Genomic DNA, 23,112 nt, shown 5'->3' on the forward strand with positions numbered 1-23,112 from the left:
AATGTCTGAATTATATTTGTGACAATTCTGAAGCCATTTCTATTTTATCAACAATTTTAAAGTTAGCTTTGTTTACTAAATATTACACACATAACACATATCAATATACAGATACATGGAGAAGCAGAACTTATAGCTTTTACAAGTAATTCTCATTTGCCAGCTTTCAAATAGTTTTTATTTTCCTATTCAGACTGTTAATCTTCCAATGACCCATTTCATTGCCCTAAGCAGTTATTAGCTGGGCAGCCCTAAATTTGCATTTCTGGGGATGACTGTTAACGTGAAACAAGGTAGAAAATTTATATCTCAAAAACACAGAGCTGAGACTTTAGGCTTAAAGGAAAAAGAATGTACATTAAGGCACAGTTAAGACAAGATGGCCAAGAAAAATGCCTTAAACAAAGGTAAGACTTGTTATGTAAATTTAAAATGGTAAGGGTTTCTGGAGTAAGAGGTGGTGCCACACACTTTTAAATGACTAGATCTCACAAGAACTCACTGTCATGAGAACAATACCAAGGGGGAAATCTGCCCCCATGATCCAGTCACCTCCTACCAGACCTCACCTCCAACATTGGGGATTACAGTTCAACATGAGATTTGGGTGGGGACGCAGATTCTAATCATATCATTCTACCCCTGACCTCTCCAAATTTCATATCCTTCTCACATTGCAAAATACAATGATATCTTCCCAGTAATCCCCCAAAGTCTTAATTAATTCCAGCATTAACTCAAAAGACCAAAGTCTTATCTGAGACAAATCTAGTCCCATCCACCTATGAACCTATAAAATCAAAAAACAAGTTAGTTGCTTCCAAGATACAATGCAAGTATAGGCATTGGGTAAATAACTTCTGTTCCAAAAGGGAGGAATCTACCAAAAGAAAGGGGCTACAGGCCCTCGCACTTGAAGTCTGAAACCCAGCAAGGAAGTTTTTAAACTGTAAAGCTCGAAAATAATCTTGTTTGACTCCATGTCCCTATTCCAAGACACACCAGTATAAGAGGTGGGCTCCCAAGGCTTTGGGCAGCTCTGCCCCTTTGGCTTTGCAGGGATCAGCCTCTGCAGCTGCTCTCACAGGCTGTGGTTGAGTGCTTGCAGCTTTTCCAGGTATATGGTGCAAGCTATAGGTGGCTCTACCATTCCGGGATCTGGAGGATGGTGGCCCTCTTCTCACAACTCCACTAGGCAGTGTGCCAGTGGGGACTCTATTAGGGAACTCCAATCAACTCCACATTTCACCTCTGCACTGCCCTAGTAGAGGCTCTCTGAGAGGCTCTGCTTCTGCAGCAGGCTTCTGCCTGGACATCCAGGCTTTTCATGCACCCTCTGCAGTCCATCCAGATGAAGGCTTTCAAGCTTCAACTCTTGCATCCTCTGCACCCACAGGCTTAACATTATGTGGAAGCTGCCAAGGCTTACAGCTTGCACCCTCTGAAGCAGTGGCCCAAGCTGTACCTGCACCCTTTTTAGCCATGGATGGAGCTGGAGTGGCTGGGATGCAGGGAGAAGTATCTAGAGGATGTGCAGGGCAGCAGGGGCTGGGCCTGGTCCAGGAAACCATTCAGTCCTTCTAGGACTTTAAGCCTATGATGGGAGGGTGATACGGTTTGGCTCTGTGTCCTCAACCACATCTCATCTTGAATTGTACTCCCACAATTCCTACATGTTGTGGGATGGACCCAGTGGGAGATAATTGAATAAGGGGTTGCGGGCAGTTTAAGTCTCATGAGGTCTGATGATTTGATAAGGGTAAACCTGTTTCACTTGGTTCTAATTCTCTCTCTTGCCATTGCTATGCAAGATGTGCCCTTCACCTTCTGCCATGATTGTGAGGCCTCCCCAGCCACGTAGAACTGTAAGTCCAATAAATCTCTTTCTTTTGAAAATTGCCAAGTCTTGGGTATGTCTTTGACAGCAGCATGAAAACAGATGAATTCAGAAGGGCTGAAGGTCTCTGAAGTGCCTTAGAGGCCTTTTTCCCCTTGTCTTGGCTATTGGCAGTTGCCTTCCTTTTAGTTATGCACATTTCTAAAGCCTGTTTGTATTCCTCCCCTGAAAACGGGCTTTTCCTTTCTACAACATGGCCAGGCTGTAAATTTTCTAAACTTATATGCTGTGCTTCCCTTTTAAATATAAGTTCCAGTTTCAGGTCATTTCTTTGCTCACGTATATAAGCATAGGTTGTTTAGAAGTGGCCAGGTGATATCTTGATTGCTTTGTTGCATAGAAATTTCTTCTGCCAAATACACTAAATAATCACCCTCAAGTTCAAAGTTCCCCAGATCCCTAGAGCAGGAGCACAGTGCAGCCGGGCTCTTTGCTAAAGCATAACAAAAGTGATCTTTATTCCAATTCCCAATAAGTTTCCCATTTCCATCTGAGATCTCCTCAGCCTTGACTTCATTGTCCGTATCACTATCAAATTTTTGGTCCCAACAATTTAGCAAGTCTCTAGGAAGTTCAAAATGTTCCTTAATCTTCCTTTCTTCTTCTGAGCCCTTCTCACTCTTTCAACTTTTGCCTGTTTTCCAGAGTTGCTTTCAGGTTTTCAGGTATATTTATAGCAATACCCCACTTCTGGTACCAATTTTCTATGTTAGTTTTTACACTATTATAAAGAAATACCTAAGACTGGGTGATTCATTAAGAAAAAAGAGGTTTAATTGGCTCACAGTTCCACAGGCTGTACAGGAAGCATGATGTTGGCATACGCTCAGCTTCTGGGGAGGCCTCAGGACACTCACAATCATGGTGGAACGCAAAGGGGAAGCAGGTGTGTATTCTTAAATGGCTGGAGCAGGAGCAAGAGGTGGTGTGGGGAGATTCCATACACTTTTAAACAACCGGATCTCTTGAAAACTCATCATCGTGAGGACAGTACCAAGGGGGAGATCTGACTCCAGAATCACTGCCCACCAGGCCCCACCTCCAACACTGGGGATCACAATTTGACACGAGATTCGGGAGGGGTCACAGACCCAGACCATATCACCAACTGAATGCCAGAAAGGTGTATTTTGGAGACATGATTCTGTTCAATAGGCGGTCTTTTTCACTTACCTACTGTTTCTAAGTTAAAATTACTGAGTTCAGGGTGAAGACCATTAAATAGGGCAAAGAAAGCATCCTGTGTCTGGTTATGCAGTGTATCTCTTGAGCTTATATCTCCTATTAACTGAAATTTTGCATCCTTTGAGCAACATCTCATGAAGCCTTCCCTCTCCACAGCCCCTGCCAACCACGATTCTACTGTCAACTTCCATGAGATCAACTTTTTTAGACTGTATATATTAGTGAGATTACTGCCATTTGTCATTCTGTGCTTGACTTACTTCACTTAGCATAATGTCCATATGATTGCAAATGACAGGATTTAGTTCTTTCTTAAGGGTTAATAGCATTGAATCGTGCATGTATGCCACGTTTTCTTTACATATCTGTTGATGTGCACTGGGTTGGTTCTACATCTTGGCTGTGGTGAATAGCACTGCAGTGAACATGGGAGTGCAGTGATATCTTCAACACGCTGATTTCATTTTCTTTGAACACATAGCTAGTAGGATTCCTGAATATCGTAGTTTTATTTTTAAGTTTTTAAGAAACCTCAATACTATTTTCCATAATGCTGTACCAATTTCCTTTCTCACCAACAGGGCATAAGTGTTCTCTTTTCTTCACATCCTCTTCAATATTTGTTAACTTTGGTCTTTTTGGTAATAACCATTCTAACAGGTATGAAGTGATATCTCATTGTATTTTTAACTTGCATTTCTCTAATGATTAGTGCTGTTGAGCCTTTTTGTTTTTGTTTTTGTTTTTTTTCTGAGACAGTCTTGCTCTGATGGCCAGGCTGGAATGCAGTGGCATAATCTCGGCTTACTGCAAACTCTGTCTCCCAAGCTCAGGCACTTCTCCTGTCTCAGTCTCCCGAGTAGCTGGGACTATAGGCATCTGCCACCACACCTGGCTAATTTTTGTATTTTTAGTAGAGACAGGGTGTCACTATGTTGGCCAGGCTGGTCTCAAACTCCTGACCTCAGGTAATCCACCTTCCTTGGCCTCTGAAAGTGTTGGGATTACAGTCGTGAGCCACTGTACCCAGCTGAGCAATTTTTAATATACTTTTTGGCTCTTTGTATATCTTCTTTTGAGAAATGTCTATTCAGGTTTCTTGCCTATATTTTAATCAAGTTATTCTATTTCTTACTATTGGATTATTTGATTTCCTTATGTAATTTGGATATTAACCCCTTGTCAGATGCATAATTTGCAAATATTTTCTCTCATTCCTTAAGTGATCTCTTCACTCTGTTGATTGCTTACTCTACTATGCAGAAACTTTTTAGTTTGATGCAATACCATTTGTCAATTTTTGATTTTGTTGCTGATGTTCTTGGGCTCATACCCAAAAATGACCCAGGCCAATGTCATGGAACTTTTCCCAATGTTTTCTTCTAGTTTTATAGTTTCAGGTTTTGTGTCAAAGTCTTTAATCCATTTTCAGTTGGTTCTTAAAAATTTGGTGTGAGAAAGGGGAGAAAGGATCTAATTTTATTCCTCTGCTTATAGATGTCCAGTTGCCCCAACATGACTTATGGAAGAGACTGTCCTTACCCTGTTGTGCGTTTTTGGCACTTTTGTTGAAACTTAATTGACCATAAATATGTGTATTTATTTCTGGGCTCTCTATTCTGTTCCACTGGTCTATGTGTCTGTTTTTATGCCAGTACCATGCTGTTTTGATTATTACATCTTTGTAGCAGATTATGAAGTCAGTAACTTTGATCCCTCCAGCTTTGTTATTTTTGCTCAAGAACCTAGATTGCTTTGGCTATTCAGGGTCATTTGCAGTTCTATACAAATTTCAGGATTGTTTTATCTATTTTTGTGAAAAAAATGTTATAGGAATTTTGATGGGGATTCCATTGAATGCGCAGATTGCTTTGGGTAGTATGGACAGTTTAACAATATTAATTCTCCCAATCCTTGAACACAGGATTTTCATTTATTTGTGTCTTCTTCAATTCCTTTCATCACTGTATTGTAGTTTTCAGTTTAGAAGTCTTTCATCTCTTTGGTTAAATTTATTCCTAAGTATTTTATTTTGTAGCTATTGTAATGGGATTGTTTCTTGTTTTCTTTTTTGGATAATTTGTTGCTAGTGTATAGAAATGCTCCTGATTTTTGGATATTGATTTCATATCATGTATGTTTACCAAATTTGCATATTAGTTCTAACAGTTTTTTGGTGGAATTTTAGGGTTTTCAATATATAAGATCATGTTGTCTGCAAACAGGGACAATTTAACTTGTTTTTTTTTTTTTTTTTTTGCCCACAATTTAGATGCTTTCCATTTCTTTCTCTTGTCTAATTGTTTTGGCTTGGACTTCCAATACTATGTTGAATAAAAGTAATGAGAGTGGCCATGGTTATTTTGTTTCTGAAAAAAAGCCTTCAATTTTTTTTGCCAGTGAGTACAGGTGTACTTCGTTTTGTTGCACTTCCCTTTATTGCACTTTGGAGATACTGAATTTTTTTACAAATTGAAGGTTTGTGGCATTGAGCAAACCCACTGGTGCCATTTTTTTCCCAACAGCCTGTGCTCACTTTCTCAGCATTTTTAGCAATAAAATGTTTTTAAGATATGTGCACTTTTTAGACATAATGCTGTTGCATACTTAATGTAATCTAGTATAAGCATAACTCTTGTAGGCACTGGGAAGCAAAAAAAATCATGTGGCTCTTTCAAAATTAGCTTTACTGCAGTGATCTGGAACTGAACACAATATCTCTGAGGTATGCCTTTACGATGCTAGTTGTGGATTAGTCATCTGTGGTTTTTATTGTGTTGCGGTACACTTCTTCGGGACCTAGTTTGTCAAGAGTTTTTATCATGAATGAATATTGAATTCTGTTAAATGCCTTTTCTGCATCTATTGAGATGATCCTATGGTTTTTAATCCTTCATTCTCTTAATATGGTGAATCACACTTACAGATTTGTGTATGTTGCGCCATTATTGCATTCTGGGAAAAGACACAAATAAAATCAGAAACGAGAGAGAAGACATTACAACAGATACCACAGAAATACAAAGGATTATAAGAGACTACTGTGAACAATTATATGCCAACAAACTGGACAACCTAGAAGAAATGGATAAGTTGCTAGACACATACAATTTACTAAGACTGAATCATGAAGAAACAGAACATCTGAATAGATCAATAATGAGAAAAGAGATTTGAATCAGTAATAAAGCATCTCCCATCCAAGAAAAGCCCAACACCTGATGGCTTCACTGCTGAATCTTACTGAACAATTATAGAAGAACTAATACCCATCCTTCTCAAACCCTTCCTAAAACATGGAAGAAGAGAGAATACTTCCAAACTCATTTCACAAGGCCAGCTTACCCTGATACCAAATCAGACAAGGACACACTACAAGAAAAGAAAATTACAGACCAATATCCCTGATGAACATAGATGCAAAAATCCTCAACAAAATACTAGCAAACCAAATTCAACCACACATTAAAGGAATTATTCACCATGACCAAGTAGGATTTTCCTAGAGATATAAAGTAAAAAGTAGTGAGTTTAATTTTTAGATAATTTATTTTGTTTCTTAAGGATCTTTCTAAAATATAGAAAAAAATTATGAAAATATTGAGGCACTGATATCCTGATTTTATTATCAAACTCTATTGAAAGATTTATAAGAACAGTGCTATTCAAATATCCCTTCCCACTTCCCACTGCCAGCTGTGCCATCGGTATCTTTGTCAACTCGTTTCTCAGCAGTGCAGGGCGCCATGGACATTTAAGGATACAAGGTAAAGGGATTGCAAAGTCAAAATTGTGGATTCCATGAAAGAGTCAGGACTGAATGGAGTTGATGAAAATGACATGGCAGGCTCTCAGGTCAAACCATTACTGATTAAAGATTTGGCAGAGATAGACCTAATAATTTTAGAAGACAAAATGACAAGAATGGTGGCCAGGAAGGAGCTTCAGAAGAGAGAAGATTTGCATGTGAAGGATTAAAGAAGGCCTGGGAATGCATTGAAGAGCCTCCTCATCATCTGCAACACAGTGGAAGTTGAATGAATGAATGCCACAGTGCAGTTGTCAGTCTGGCGCATGTTAACCATGCTCATGTCCTGTGACCTATCCGTTTGCCTCCTATGTCTGTTGTAGCTTGCAGTACTGTCAGAGGCCTGTGAACCAGAGCAACTCTTAAACAGGAGCTGGGTAAAATGAGGCTGAAACCTACTGGGCTGCATTCCCAGACAGTTAAGGCTTTCTAAGTCACAGGATGAGATAGGAGGTCAGCACAAAATATAGGTCATAAAGACTTTGCTGATAAAACAGCTTGCAGTAAAGAGGCCGGCCAAAACCCACCAAAACCAAGATGGCCACAGAAGTGACCTCTGGTCATCCTCACTGCTACACTTCCACCAGTGCCATGACAGTTTGCAGATGCCATGGCAATGTCAGGAAGTTACCCCACGTGGTGTAAAAAGGGGAGGCATGAATAATCCACCATTTGTTTAGCATGTCATCAAGAAATAACCATAGAAATGGGTAGCTAGCAGCCCTTGGGCTGCCCTGTCTATGGAGTGGCCATTCTTTTATTCCTTTACTTTCTTAATAAACTTGATTTCACTTTGCACTGCAGACTTGCCCTGAATCCTTTCTTGTTTGATATCCAAGAACCCTGTATTGGGGTCTGGATCGGGACCCTTTTCCTGTAGCAGTACTGGCCACAATTCTCCACCCCTTCCTGTTGTGGAGACTAGGACCAGCCGAAGGAGAACAAACAGGCTGTTTATTTAGAGCTTGTGATAACAAGGAATTCAGCCCCACCACCCGAATTCAGCAGGGGCTCAGCGGCAGAGGGGAGCAGGAATGCTGTAGACAGGAGGAATGAAAGCCTCTACGGTGTTCTGATTGGAGGTTGCCAGCATGGAGTTGGCTCATGCAAAGTGAGCATCTCATGCCAGTGGTTTGAGGAACATATCTGGCTTTTTCTGGTTGGTCCTAATTTGGAAGTAGGGGCAAAATATACAGAAACTGGATGTTGTGGACCTGGAAGGTTACTGAGGTGTCCTTTATTGCTTAGGCAACAAAGAATTTATCTGAGCCAAATTTGAGTGACTATAGCCTGGGAAATCCTTCCAAGTTACTTTGGGAAGTGCCGCAGAGAACAAGGGCGGATTCCAAACTTTTAAAGAAAAAAAGGATGAATCAGGAGAGGAGGCAATTGCCAAAGTTCTTTTTAAACTCTTACAGTGGGTTTGATTGCTGTGAAGCAGTCCTGGAACTGAGGGTTGGTTAAACTGTAAGAGGTGCCCATGGTAAGGGACAAAGCCACACAGTAGATGCCTGGGCAGCTTCTCAGACAGGGAGTTGCAGCCTGGGGTGGAGCATTCTCCACTTACAGTTGTCTGAGGCTCAAGCCCAAGTGGCCTCCCAGTTCCAGCTTAGGCCTCTTGACTAACTGGTCGGAGGCTTACCTGGTCAGGCCGCTCACCAGCTCCAGATGTTCCAGGCCAGTTGCTTGGAGAGCCTGGCCTGCCTTCCCAGGCTGGGGAGGCTGTGGTGAGTGCTCCGCTGACACACCCGGTCTAGCCTCTGGCTGTCATCCCTCTGTGTGTTGTCTCTTGATGCTTCCGGGCTTGTGTTGTTATGGAGCGTTGCAATAATGCTGTACCCCAGTCCCACTCACCCCCAGACTCAGTGGTTTCAGACGTTCAGCTTCAGTGGATTTAGGAGTCCTGGCCAGCCTGAGCAGAAGCTTGTTTTGGTCCTAGCTGATGACTTACTGTATGAAGAGGCAATCTGCTGAAGAAGAAACCCAAAGCAGCTAACATTTGAACAGAGTCACAGGCTGCTGGCTAACCAGGACTGGCCTGAGCTGGGGCAACTCAGCTGTAGGGCCCCAAAGCTCTTCATCCTCCAGCAACCCAGCCCAGCCGTGCTCCTCCACAGGAAAGGACGAGAAGCCCATGGGCACCTGCTGTGAACCTTGGCTGGTGTGTTTGCTAACATGCCACCCATTGACGCAAGACACATGGCTGAGCCCAGGCTTCGAGGGGGAGGGGCCGCACGGCTGCCTGGCAGAGCGCACACAGGCCTCTCCACTGCCCTCTGCGCAGTGACTGTGGTTTTGCCCATCCCTCCATCTGGGTGTGGCTGTATGAGGAAAGTGAAAATGGTTGGATATCAAGAGAAAATTGCTTCTTGGATGATTTGATAATTGCTGTGTATGAAACACAGCCAACACACCATTAGTATTACTATTTACTACTTTTTTTTTTTTTGAGACGGAGTTTCACTCTTGTTGCCCAGGCTGGAGTGCAATGGCGCGATCTCGGCTCACCGCAGCCTCCGCCTCCTGGGTTCAGGCAATTCTCCTGCCTCAGCCTCCTGAGTAGCTGGGATTACAGGCACGCACCACCAGGCCCAGCTAATTTTTGTATTTTTAGTAGCGATGGGGTTTCACCATGTTGACCAGGATGGTCTTGATCTCTTGACCTCGTGATCCACCTGCCTCGGCCTCCCAAAGTGCTGGTATTACAGGCTTGAGCCACCGCGCCCGGCCCTTTTTAAAAATTTTTTAAGACAGGGACTTGCTCTGTCCCCCAGGCTGCAGTGTGTGGCACCATCATAGCTCACTGCAGCCTCAAACTCCTGGTCTCCAGCCATCCTCCCCGCCTTAGCCTCCTGAGTAGTTGGGACTATCAGCGAATGTCATCATACCCAGCTAATTTAATTTTAATTTTTTTTTTTTTTTTTTTTTTTTTTTGGAGCTGGGCCCACACTCCTGGCCTCAAGTGATCGTCCCACCTGAGCCTTCCAAGTCGCTGGGATAACAGGTGTGAGCCACTGCATATGGCCTGTTACTACCTTTTCAATGAGCTCTTAGTCCATCAGGCCAGAATTTATGAATTCATAGATAACAATATTTAAAATGAGGCCACCAGACTACTTTTTTGCGGTTTACATATCTGTTTAAAATTCACAATACAGAAGCAAATATTTTTGTGGAGGTTTTAAGTGTCATAGGTGGCGCTTTCATTTGTAGTGTATTTAAGGATTTATTTTGATCATCAACAGAGAAAAATATATTCCTTTGATTAGAACTGGACGCAGTTTTCCAGTTAGGAGCCTTTAAGTAGTAACAGTCTCGCTGGTGGGTTCTGCTTCCCCCATATTAAACCCTGTGTAGTTAACTTCAGTCTTTATTACCCTTAAAATGAATTATAAAGGAATGGGGTTTAGACTGCATATACGGTCAGCAGGTGTGCGCCTCTGGACGCCGGTGGGCGCCGCCTGCACAGGAAGCCCTGCAGCCCAACCTCGGGGAGACTCCGCAGCTGAGCCGGTCCTGCCGCGACTGCCCTGAGATGCGCCGTTGCTGGGAAACACTAAACCCGGAACGTTCATCCACTAAGACGTGTTCTGCTCAAACCTTTACCTTGTGGGCACTGTATTAATTGAAAAAGTTGTAGTTTTTATGCAAATAGAAATACTAAAACAAATAAAAGAATAAAACACGAAAGTATCATTTCTGTTTCTGGAATTGTTCTGTTTTATTTTAACCCTCTCGGTGGTTTGGTCGTGGGTATATTTTAATGAACGTTTTTATTCGTGTCCTTTCCTGTGTCAGTCCCGGCATAACCAGTGTGGATCCGTGTTTATTCCTTGAACTAGGACTTTTCTGAACGCGCTGGGCCAGGAACGAAGCCCCAGGCTCACCCGGCTGAGCGCGCTGCAGTCGCGGAGGCCGCGGGTTCAGGGGGAGCCCGGGAGGCTGCGGGGCTGATCAGGGGCAGGGGGACACGGAGGCCTAGGAGACCCGCGGGAAAGGCGGGTGGAGAGGGCAGAGGTCCCGACAGGGCACTGGACGGACGGAGATCCGAACCCAGATCGCTGCGCTGCAGGGAGGGGACGGGCCGCCGGCAGGTGCGGAGCGCGTGGCGGGGGAGGCTGCAAGGACCAGGCTGGAGCTGGGGCACGGGGGCGAGAGGCCGAGTAGACAGTGGGGCGGGGGTGTGGGGCGGCGAGGGTGTCGGGGGGCATGGAGGGGGGATGGAAGGGCCAGGAGGAAGACGGGGTCTGGGGGTCGGGGACGCGGGGTGGAGCTCCTTGGAGAAAGTCGTCAGCGGGGAAAGGGAGTTTGGATTCCGCGTGTGACAGTGACTTTTCTGCAGGGTTTTGGCCCCACCCGTCACTGCAGAGGCCCCGCAGCTGTAGGGGAGCAGAGCGGCCGGGCCCTTCCCTTCTGCCGGCGCCGCCGTCCCGGGTCCTGAGCCCCACGGCCAGCGCCAACGCAGGAGGAGCCGGGACGCCAAGGCTGCCTTGATGTTTCCCTCTTGGGTTCTGTGATGATAAATTCAGCTCAGCGTGTTTGCTGACCCTAAACCGGCCCACTCCCAAATTGTGGTTCTCGAGGATTCCAGGGTCGTGGGCACTGACACGTGCAGGGTGGAGCCCGCTGAGACTCCTGGCCACATTTGAACTTGTAGATTCTGGCGGGACGTCTGAATCCAAACACATACATCTATGTTTATAAAAAGTGCACATGTGTATACGTGCATGTGTGTATACATAGATGCACTTTTTATAAGTGGAAAACACAGTTTTACTGGAATCCAGAATAGTTTTTGCTTGTTTTCTTAACTGTTATCCTCACCACGCCACCCGCACAGTACCCACCCGGAGTGGGCACCGGGAGGATGTCTGTGGAATTCATAATCTCTCAGGGTAGAAGTACATTAAACTACTTTGTAAGAGGTGAAGTAACAGGAGGTTTTCTCCTGGAATCAGGAAAGATTCTGAAAGAAAAGGTGAACGCATCAGTTTTTAAATGTTACAGTAACTCATTCATTGGAAGGAAATGTTCTCACTGCAGTGTAACACGGTTTGGGTTTTATGAGTAAAAAGACAGGTTCGGATCTAGGCTCCATCACTTACCAGGTGCGTGCGGGCTCAGGCAAGTTAATGGACTTACTTTGTGCCTCATCTGGAAAATGGGAGTGGTAATGTCTGCTCGGGGGATTGTTGGAGGGATTGTGAAGCCCTTTGCCAGGGCCTAGTGGGCAGGCCGCGCTCAGGAAACGCAGTGCCCTTGGTTCTTCCGTCCCAGACGATGGACGATGAGACGCACCACCTGGGTATCATGCAAGTTCATGTGGCAACTGTATTCAATGCCGTTCCTTATCCACAGGCACCTTGGGCAGAAATCTCCCTGGGAAAGAAATAGGTTGTAGAATCGTTAAATGCTATTGAAACCTTGTTTTGATACAATCTGGTTGGGTATGGATATACCACAGAAAAATTGTTTTTAAACTAAGAAAAGAGAGACAAATGAACATGTTTTATTTGAACATACACCATTCCATTTAAACTTTGCAAAGTTCTAATTTAGCAAGTTGAAACCACAGGTTTTCAAACAATGGCAATTTCAGAACTTGTGGTATGCGAGTTTTATGTCTTTTCCTCATTATTTAAAGCTCCTCATTCTTTGAGAATGTAGTAAAGTTCTATCATTTCAGACATCAGAATTAGCATTGAAAACATGGGATTCTTTATCTGTATTGATGAAAGTAATTTATTGTTTGCTGTGTCAAACACAGCATGCTATTTGTCACATTGTGGTTTGTGTATCTTTCTAGAAGCTTTCAACTTTGATCTGAGGCAAAGTACACTCAGTAGCACAGATGACAGAGTTAAAAAAAAAAAGAAAGTCAGCGATGTGCATTGTCACTCACAGAGACTCTAAATCAACAAGCACGGAGACGCTGAGTAAAAAGCCACCTGACTTTAAAGAGGCTTGTACGTTCTTGTGAGAGAGCAGACCTCTGCTTTTCTCGGGAGAGACAAAGGTGTAGAACAATTTATTAGTTAAAGATCGGGTTCACTGTGTGCAACCCAAAGGCACCTCCTCAAGGCCAGAGCCTGGTCCTGGCCTGCAGCCTTAGGTAAACACTCTCATTTAAAAGACCCGCAGAGCCAGGGCTCCGTGCACATAAAGGCGGCTTTCTTCAACTGTCATCAGAGTGGATTTTAGAACGTGCTTTTAATACTTACAAGGTTGATGTTTGCCTTTTAAAAAATGCTATTTGAGATAGTTTCTTATTTAACTTTCACCTTGGCGTGCCTTTTACCTGATTTGTGGCAGCGTTAAGGAAACTCACCTTGTTGTGAGACCAGACAAAGATTTAGAGTGGTATCTTACCGTGTGACCTTTTAGAAGTCAAGGCTCCACCAAATCCTTGTTTAAACACCGTAAAAACGGGATGAAAAGCAACAGCGTATAATCTTAATCTGAACATTTGGTCTCAGATTCTTTTTATTGCGCTTGGGTTGATTATTCTGTGAGATCAATTAATCGTGCCCCAGGATAGCTGTGTACTCCCATTTCCTTTCTGATTTTTAACAGACAATGGCTCAGATCAATAAAACGGCAAAATAAAGAGGTTTGGAATGTGGAATATTGTTGCATAGCTAAGTGTGTACTCTTCTAGAGAATGGTTCTCAAAAGAAATTCAGCTATGTTGTTAGATATGCGTTTGCAGAGTTAATTATTAGTAGGAATTCTAAACTTGTATATTAAAATGATCATTAACAGCTGCAGAATAATGCGTGGCACAGATGCAACGATTTATTCAAGCATTCCTTTAGTTTCTGGCATTCTCTGTTACATGTTTTGCAGTAATAATAGTCCTGTCAATTTATATTTATGTACCTGGTGTATTTTAATTCGAGTATATTGAGCTAAAAAACACATACACATTAAAAATTTTATAATTCTATGAGTTTCAGCAAATGCAAACTGTCCTTGTAACTACCATCAAAATCACAATCGACAACACACCCATTGTCACGGAGTTTCCTGGTGTTCGTGTGCAACCAGCATCTCCCATCACGCCCACGTGAGACTGTCCAGTTGCAGGAAAACAGGCTCAGGGCTCCCACTGATTCTACGTGATGGTGAGTTGTAGGATTATTTCATTATGTATTACAATGTAATAATGAAAATAAAGTGCACAATAAATGTAATGTGCTCAAATCATCCCCACACCACCCCATCCCAGGTCCATGGAAAAACTTGTCTTCCACGGTCTCTGGTGCCCAAAAGACCAGGGACCCCTGTTCTAAAGTTTCTCTGCTGAAGTCGCTCTTTGGTAAGCTTTCCTGTGTAACACAAACATATCCATACTGTGTCCACTGAAGAAGCCTATCCACAGAATTCCTGCAGAGATTCCCCTGTTAGCAGTTTTCCAACTGTATTCCTTCCAAGTCCTGGACCATCTGTCCATACTGATGGCTGCTACTCCTGCTGTCTCGGGCCATATTCTCTTTGGGGCAAAATGAACAGGCAGGTGCTTTGCTCAGAGTCCTGCCCACTGCGAGGGCTTCCCTTAACGCTGTCCTTCTGAGCCGTCTCTCCATTTTTGGACAGGTGTAGCAGGTATTGTGCACAATTATCTGTAAATAAGGCCTGAAACTTTTATTTCTCAGAGGGCGATAGGGTGCCCTTCACGAGGCTGCAGGGGTAGTTGACGAAGGATGCGACATGGCAGAGGGGTGTGACAGGGATCTGAGCCACGCGCCCATGCAGCTTCACGATCCATACTCTTCACGATCATCTTGGGTGGAGCCCATTTTGTCACTTCAACTCGAGGACGGAGGGCTGCATTGGCTTTGTAGTCAGACAACACCCAGCTCATGGTGAAGAGTAAGAACAGAGGAGAAATGGGGCAAGCTCTCCCTCCCTCCCTGCAAAAAAGAAATCTGAAGTTTTAAAGAATATACCTAAATCAGATCTATGAAGATGCTATTGATAAATTAAAATGAACAGACACTCTCTCAAGTAAGCAATAAGCTCTGTTTCTTGTCACTAGGTCTTATAGACCTTGCCTCAGGAATTTAAAAGCTTATCTATTACTGGCATCCAACATTCTCTTTATCTGTACCAGGTAAAGGTGTCTGTCTGTGCTGCTACAGTAGCATACCTGAGGCTGGGTACTTTACAAAGAATGAAAATTAACTTGCTCACAGTTCTGAAGGCTGGAAGTCCAAGATCAAGGTGCTGGCACGGGCCTTCTTGCTATGTCCTCAGTGATTCTGATGCAGCTAGAGCTGGAGGGCCACTGGCAGAAGGCAAGAGAGAGCCGGCTCCCTCCAGCAAGCCCCTTGGCAAGGGCATTTAGTCTCCCGGTGTGGTTGCCTCTTAATACCGTCCCATCGGCAACACCTGGGTTTGGGAAGGAGCGTGTTCAAAGCTATATGATTTTGGTTGTATGCAGCATGGCTGTATCATGCTAGGCAGAAATATGATCTTGCACTGTCTCTATTTAGAGATTAAATACGGTTTAAGGAGACGTGTATGGGTACAAAAGTGACAAGGGGTGAACTTGGGATGGTGGATTTTGGGTGTCAAGGTGACAGGGTATTAAGGCATGCCCAGATAGCTGGCAAAGCACCATTTATTCTCATGCTTCACTGGGCACAGGGCATGGCCCTCTGACAGGCGTCCCCAAACTTTTTACACAGGGGGCCAGTTCACTGTCCCTCAGACCATTGGAGGGCCGCCACATACTGTGCTCCTCTCACTGACCACCAATGAAAGAGGTGCCCGTTCCTGAAATGCAGGGGGGGGGGGATAAATGGCCTCAGGTGGCCGTAGTTCCGTAGTTTGGGGACACCTGGCCTGGATTAGAATGATTGTGCTGCCCCAGGGGTGTCTGTGAGGAAGTTTCCAGAGGAGACTGGTGTACGGGTCAGTGGACCGAGTGGAGAAGATCTGCCCTCAATGTGGGTGGCATGCTCCCATCAGCTGGGGGAGAGGGGGATGGAGCACAAATGCAGAGGAAGGGTAGATTCTGGCCCCTCTCCCAGAGCCGGGATGCCCTGTGTCTTCTGGTGTGCCATTGGACATTGGAACTCCAAACTCTATGGCATTTGGACTCGGGGACTCCCGCCAGCCCCTGTGCACCACCCTCTCTGGTGCCTGGGTCTTCTGCCTCACACTGAGAGTTACAGCACGGGCTTCCTTGGTTCTGAGGCTTTTGGATGTGGTCTGAGCCACGCTGCCAGCTTCCCGGTGTCTCCAGAATGCAGATGGCCTGCCGTGGGCCTCCCCAGCTTCCATAATCAAGTGCGCCAATTCTCTGATGAATACCTTTTGGTTCTGTCTTGAGAAGCTTAGCTGAAACACTAGGCATTACAATTCCAAAGGTGGTCTCTTATTTCCTTCTTTAAATCACACATGCAAAGTTCAGTGACAGGATGTGTGTAAAAGGCCAGAGTCTGCAGGCATTCCCACACAAAAGGCTTTAGTGGCTCCAGGGAATTCCCTCAGTAAAAGTTAACACTGGGCACCTACTCTGTCCCAGGCCCTGTGCTGGGCAGCAGGGGACAGCAGCAGGCAGGAGACTGAGGTCCCTGCTCTGCCGAGCTTAAAATTTAGTGTAAGGAGGGGCTGAGTCTCACTCCAAGAAAGCAGTAGGCAGACCGCAGGGCACACTCCTGCTCCAGGCCCATTCAACAGCTCAGCAGACCTGGGAGGAGCAGCATCTACAGGGGCCTTCTGACTGTCTTGGTCAACATTTAACCCCAGGAGGAGCATTAAAGAATGCCCAGTGCATTTGGGAATTACACAAAGCTGGGGGAAACAGCAAATGCCTCATCTGTTGATCATGATAGAACAGAGAAGCTGCTGCGGGAACTGATGCTTAACCTGGGGCGGCATGTTGGAAACACCTGGGAGCTTGGAAAGTGCCCCAGTGCAGTCGGATGCTTCCGGAACAGGCCCTGGTGTGTGCGTCTGAGCCGTCGCCATCTTCCGTCTGTCTCCACTGGGCGCTGGCCACGCTTTCTCCATGGTAGTTCTGACTTCGTCCTCACAGCAGCAGCAGCAACTGGGAACTTGTTAGACGTTCAGATTCTCAGGGCCCACTCCAGACTCACTGAATCAGAAACTCTGGGAAGGGGACCCGGAAATCCACCCTTTAATGAACGCAGGTGACTCGGATGCAGCTAAAAGCGGGAGAACCACCCTCCTGGAATGCCCTTTCCCCCAGACAGTGCCCATCCTGCAAGACTTGGCTCGTGTGCCCTCCCTTGGAGGACATCCAGCGCCCCCAACGCCGGGTCCACACAGAGAAGTCCTAGCACATCAGGTAGGAAGTCGTGACGCTGACTTTATGTCTGTGTCTCTGCTAGACCGTGGATTTCCTGAGGGATTTGTTTTTTCCTGTTCATCTTCATATTCTGGAGCCTAAAGTCATACCTGAAACCTATTGGGAGCTTCAAACTAGTGTTTCTCTTGTAGTGACAAAAGAAGAAAGTTCTGGCTGCAGTGCTGGGCCTCTGACCAGCTGCCATTCTTGCCCCAGGGCTTCCTGTGCTCTGGCTCCTGCTAGCTGCTGGCTCTTCTGCTTTTCTTTCTGAATTTGGAAACAGAAGTGGGGCTAAGTAGCTCCCCCAGCAAGGCGCATACCAGGTGCTCGGTAGGTGCAGGTGCAGCTCCCCACTGACTCTCTAAGCCCCGGCACGTGCAAGTTCAGCTCTCCAGCTTCTAATGCAGTGAAGGTTTAAGGAGGAGTCTCAAGATGTAGCTGTGGAGTTTTAGGACAAGGAAATTCTATTTATGTATTTTTGTCTCTAATCTGTCTTCTATAAGCCATATGCCTCAAATGGGGATCAGGTTAGAATCTAGTTTTTATGTTTCAAGTGTAAGAATACTGAAAAATCGAATCTGGTTCCCTTTTCCTCCCAAGCACTGATCGGTGCTGTGCTGGAACTTCCCCTCGGTGTGTGCCAGGGCTCATCTCCAGAGCTGCTCACTTTATTTAACCCTCGTGCTTCTATTAAAATGGACAGTTTTACAAGGCAAATCTTTTTAATATTGGAAAGGATACTAGAAAGATATTTACTGAGCATTTACTACTCACCAGGCACTATTTTAGGTAATTTTGCATAAATTGTCTTATTTAATCCTCATCATTCTACCTTTTGAAATGGGAAGCACATTCTATGTTAAAAAAACAAAACAAAACAAAACAAACAAACAAAACCAACCAAGCCAGAGTTAGAGTCTAAGAGACTTGTTCAGGTCAGAGAGATAAGACGTGGTAGTGGCAGAATTGTAAATGTTTATTCAGAACTCAGAGATAGGTTTGTGTTCAGCACTTTTTCCATATACTAAGCTTGTAGGAGGTCCATGAAATAAAAATGAATTCAAATGTTCAATTCTGGTTTATTGACACTGATAAGTCGGTGTCAAGCAATTTTAAATTGTTTCTAATTTTAAAGAATGACGGTGATGTCACACTTAGTGGGAAGAAATCGTATAATTCTAAAGGCTAGATTTATGCCAAGATTAATTATTTCCTAGTGTTCTGTTTATTTAGGACTTGACCAAAGCCAGAATTTTCCAGATATGCTGTTTTCTTTAGTAGGAAAAGAATCACTAGCTGAAACCATTCTCAGACTATTCTAACCTGGCTAAGATGGTGTCATAAACGCTGGGCTTCACTCTAAGCCCTTTGGTCCAGAGTTCAGTTTCAAACAATGGGCGTTGCAGAACTGGGCGTTCCGAAATACTCGACAGCTTTCCTGTTTGCTCAGTGGGACCGGTAGATAAAGCCTCGCCTAGGTGCCTCTTATCTCTAGAATTCTGTCGCTGTGTTAGGGGGCTGGGAGCCCGTGAACGCCCCTGGGATGGACCAGGGCTCTTCCTGCCTCCCAGCGCGCGTTCCTTGCAAGATATTAAAGAGGAAACAAACAGTACGCAGGGAGATTGAATGCTGTCTCTCCTGCGATACTCTCAGATGGGGGGAAAACATGTAACAGCGTAAAAATCCCCCTGGGAACAACTAAGCGTTCACGGCCCATCATCCTCACTTTGTAGAAGCGTAAATTGGACGAGGCTGCAGGTTGTTTACGATCAGCCCGGAGTCCGCTCCTCTGAGCTCACGATGATCCCACAGCACCTTCGAGGGGCTTGTCATTTAAATCTACAAGACTCGCCGAACATCCACAAAACCGCGAGGAACGGCGAAGCCTCTGTCCGTCCAGCGGGAATTCGGGGGGAGGGGGACCCCAGCGGGGCTTCGGACCCTGTCCCGGGACCCGCGCGGGGAGCGCGTGGGGGCGCCGCGGAGCCCACGGGCTGCAGGGCCGGGTGTCCCCCGCCCTCCGTAAGATCCCGCGGACGCTGAGGAGGCCTGGTTTCCCCCGCGCTGGTCTCTGTTTCCACAACGATTTCTGAATACGAGTTTTGCCAGCAGAGACGTTCCCATTCGGGTTTTCTGTCCGTGTCTAAACACACTCGCCGCTGCGGCCACTCCGGGGCCCCCGAGGCTGGAGGCCCGCGTCCCCCCTGCAGCCCGCCGTGGGTCGGGGCGCCCTGGGTCTGGGGGGCTGGCTGAGGGCGGGCGGGAGGAGGAAGGCCCGGGAAGGGGAGCCGCCGCCCCCGCCCGGCTTCCAGACCCTCCAGTCCGACCCCCACGCGCGTCCGCGGACCCCCCTCCCCGCCGCCGTCCCGAGCGCCCGGCAACGGGCCTCTTTCTCCGGGCCCCCCACCCCGGCTTTTCCTCCGCGCCCGTCCGGGGCCCGCTCTTCCACGCGGGTGGGTCGCGGGGGCTGAGGGGGTGGGGCCGCGCGTCCCCTCCTTGCCGCCTTGCTCGGGGGTCAGGGGTCCCGGCGCGCGGCCCCACCCGAAGTTTGCTGCGGAGCTTCGCTCGGCGCGGGTGGGCGCGGGTGGGCGCCGGGAAACGCGGCCGCGAGCCTCGGAGGCGCCGGGAAGGTGGAACCCACGGGAGCTGCGGATGCTGCGCGTGGGGCAGAGCGGACAGGAGGCCTCGAGGGGAGCCTGGGAAGGTGGGCCCGGGGTCAGTCTGCGGGGTGCCGTGGGCCAGGCCAGGAGGTGCCGAGCGAGAGGAGTGGGGCGTGCCCAGGTGTGGGGGGCTGGGCCGTCTCCCAGTGAGTTGGGGCGGGGCGGTGCCCAGGTGAGGGGGGAGTGGGTTGGTGCCCACGTGTGGAGCCCAAGGTGGTGCCCATGTGAGGGGGGTGGGCAGTGCCCAGGTACCAGCAGTGGAGTGGTGCACAGTGCACAGGTGTGGGAGACAGAGTGGTGCCCAGGTGAGGGGGGGTGGCATGGTGCCCAGGTGTGCGGCGGGGCCATGCTTAGGTACCAGCAGTGGGGTGCCAAGTTGTGGGCATGGAGTGGTAGGTATCCAGGTGCCCAGGTGCTGTGCCAGGTGCGACTTGGCCACAGGACTGGAGTGAGGAGGTTGCTGTGTGGGGAAAAGTGAACTGATTTCTGTAAGAGAAAGCAAACTCTTCTTCCCTACAGATGAGTAAGATATAATTAATTACATAATTATAATTATCTAGTTATAGAGATAAGAATAATTTTTATTCTTTAGTTAAGGGCTCTCAGTTAAAACTAGCTGAAAACAATGACAGTTAAATTCTATATTAGATGTTGCCTACTTATTAAATTCATTATTAAAAATACATACATACTTGCAGTCCAATTGCATTTCATAGAGCACAGGTCTTCACAGCACCCAGTGCCAGCAAGCGTGTGTGGGACGCTTCTTCGGCACTTCTGTTCCTTTCTGTTTCCAATGGCCCAACAGGCCAAATGTAGCAGGGAGGTCATGAATCGTATAGCACAGCGGATGTGCTGGAAATTTTATTAACTTTAGGCTTAGACTTAGCTCTGAATGTTTTCTGATGAGAAGTTCTATCTTTTCCTTGAATGACTTCAACCACTTTCATTTTATGAAGTCTCCATTCAGTCGTGAATATTTTCCCTAAAGCACCTTTGTAAATCCGTTTTTTTTAAAAAAATGCTATAGTTGTGACAAACTATAAACTATATTTGAAGTTTTAGGTTAATTGAGAAAGCCATTTTAACTCATATCGCAGCAAAAATACTGAACAGTTCCAAGAAAGAGAGGAAAAAGTACTTGTCATCCTCGTAATAATGCAACTGAATAAGAAACACGTTCTTGTTCTTTTTTAAGCTGGAGTTCACGAGCTTAGGGAAAGCAGGCTTCCCTGCGTTCAGGCAGCCTTGGCCCTCACCTTGCAGGGTCATCCATTCCCTGCCCCTTCCGCCTTCCAGTGTCAGCCCCGGCCTCTTTCTTCCTCTGCTTAGGCCCCTCTAGTGGGATCCCACCTTGTCCCCTGGCCTCCACTGTCATCTGCTCCGAGTGACATCCCAGGGTCCTCTCTGCCGGGCTCCAGGCCACGAGGCTGTGGGTGAGGCATGCCCCTCTGCACGACTTGCCTCCTGTTCTCTAAGCATGGAGCTCACAGCCCTCTGGCCTAGATGTGGGGCTCCCGCAGTGGCCCCTGGTTTAGCATTCCCATTGCATCCACCCAGCTGCTCCTGTCACACACCTGGGCCTCATCCTCGATCCCCTTTACTGAATCCACCCTATGTGATGACTTGAATCCTGTGGGTTCTCTCTTGAATGTGTCCCGAATCTGCCTTTTGTTCTCTGCTGCCCATGTGTTAGGTGGCCAGTATGATGTCCCACCAGGACCCCTGCAGTCCCAGTGCACCCGCATGCTCACCCGGTGACCTGTCCTCACCGCCTGCTGCCTGTGCTGTGCAGAAGGACAGAGGCTAAATGAGGAAGCCTTGAGTTCTGGTCTTGGAAATGGCAGCCCCTCCACCACCCACGCCTGCCCAGCCTTTCTTCACACAGTACATAAAAGACTCTTTTAAAATACAAGTATTATCCTGTCCTGTTTAAGAGTAAAATAATCCCTCACAGTCCTGGTCTTCAAAGCCCCTGGGGCCTGTTCATGGCAGCCTTTGTCAGTGTGGGCACAGGTGATGGAGGCTGGGGTGTGTGGCAGGCAGCCTTGGCCACGTGGGTGTGCATTTGGCCACAGTGCTTGGACACAGGGCTGATAGCAGAGAGCAAAGCAGAAGGCGTGGCATTCCCTGGCCTAAACCACTTATTTCAAAGTAGGAAAAATCTTCTACATGTGACCAAGGGAAGGCTGGGAAGAGGGAGAGTGAGAGGAGAAGAACAGGAAACATACACCCTGTGGAGGCTTTTAGGGTCCACTTATTCTGCAGGTGATGGAAGTTAACAGAGGCTCTTTGTCAGGGTTACTAGAATCAGGTTTGTGTGTAGGTAGACAACCCTGAGATGAAAGCAGATTTCTTGCAGATGGAAGTGTGTAGCCACAGTCCTAGGGAGTTCAGCAGCTGCCCTGTCTGCAGGCATCACAGGGGCTTGGAGAACTGGGAATTGCCTGACAGGACTGGATTCCTAATTCTGTTGTGAGTCAGAAGCCTGCAGGTGACTTCCAGGCTGAGGAAGCTGCAGTTCAGTGGTGGAGGGAACATGGCAGGAAGCCAGGGCTGGGGAGAGAAGGAGGAGCCTTTGGAGGCTGTTGTCGAAGGCAAGCCTGGCTTTGGCCTGGGGTTGTGTCTGATGCTGGTTGAGATTTTCAGGGCCTCCCTCCCCTGAGCTGCTTGTACATGTTGAAGATCCAGTCCTAGAGCACATACATGGAGGGGAATCACAGTCCCTGTCTTAAGGGTACTTTTGGCCTCATCAGGATGGGAGGTTGGCACAGGCCAACCATTCAAATGTGAAATATGGACATTCGAATGCCGTGCCTGGGTGCTCAGTTCACGCTGCTGGGTTTCTAGATGTCCATTACCTGGAAGATGGAATAGAAGAATCCTTTCTCAGACATAAAATGCATTTGTAAAGTGGAATCTCCTCTCAGCTTACTTCAAGATGCATTAAAAAATGGACATCATACTTATAAATCCCCTAATCCACAAATTGGTAGTAATGGTGGGTAAGACTGGGGAAATGTTATTCCTGATGCACAGTGGAAAGAAACAATAAAAAATTACTTTATCTCTAGATGGTAGTGATTTTAGAATTTTCTAAGAAAGTTTCCTGGTTTCATGTTGGCCTTTTTCTATGGGTTGTCATTAAGACGTGGAGAGTAGAATCTTCTGCAAGGGTATGCGCTTTGGCACTGACATCCCTTCACTACCCACTGGAGAGCACAGTTGGAAATTCACTCCCAAC

General features: G+C 46.5%; 1 protein-coding gene across 1 annotated transcript in view; it reads right to left on the bottom strand.

The window, feature by feature from the left end:
• The window catches only part of RNF32 (ring finger protein 32), a 62,090-nt gene extending 53,368 nt beyond the window's left edge, over positions 1-8,722 (bottom strand). Inside the window, exon 1 of the mRNA XM_074378849.1 lies at positions 8,533-8,722. The gene's annotated coding sequence lies outside the window, so the exon portion shown is untranslated. The remainder of the gene's footprint in view (positions 1-8,532) is intronic.
• Positions 8,723-23,112: the final 14,390 nt, after the last annotated feature.

The sequence above is a fragment of the Saimiri boliviensis genome, chromosome 10, assembly GCF_048565385.1.
Source record: "Saimiri boliviensis isolate mSaiBol1 chromosome 10, mSaiBol1.pri, whole genome shotgun sequence".
Taxonomy (NCBI): domain Eukaryota; kingdom Metazoa; phylum Chordata; class Mammalia; order Primates; family Cebidae; genus Saimiri; species Saimiri boliviensis.